Genomic DNA, 221 nt, shown 5'->3' with positions numbered 1-221 from the left:
CGTCGTATAAACATGCACACATACTTGTAAATATAAGTTCGATTACACACGAATGTTGAGATATACACACGCACTGAGATAAGCAACCATCTGTATCCGCTACGTATTAATACGATGCGCAAAATTAACCCATATATATGTATGTGTGTGTGTACACATGCATACATATAATTACATACATACATGTATATATATATATATATATATATATATATATATAT

This window comes from Octopus bimaculoides, chromosome 3, assembly GCF_001194135.2.
Source record: "Octopus bimaculoides isolate UCB-OBI-ISO-001 chromosome 3, ASM119413v2, whole genome shotgun sequence".
In the NCBI taxonomy this organism is placed as follows: domain Eukaryota; kingdom Metazoa; phylum Mollusca; class Cephalopoda; order Octopoda; family Octopodidae; genus Octopus; species Octopus bimaculoides.
The sequence above is the reverse complement of the archived record's forward strand: the minus strand, read 5'-3'. Positions refer to the sequence as shown.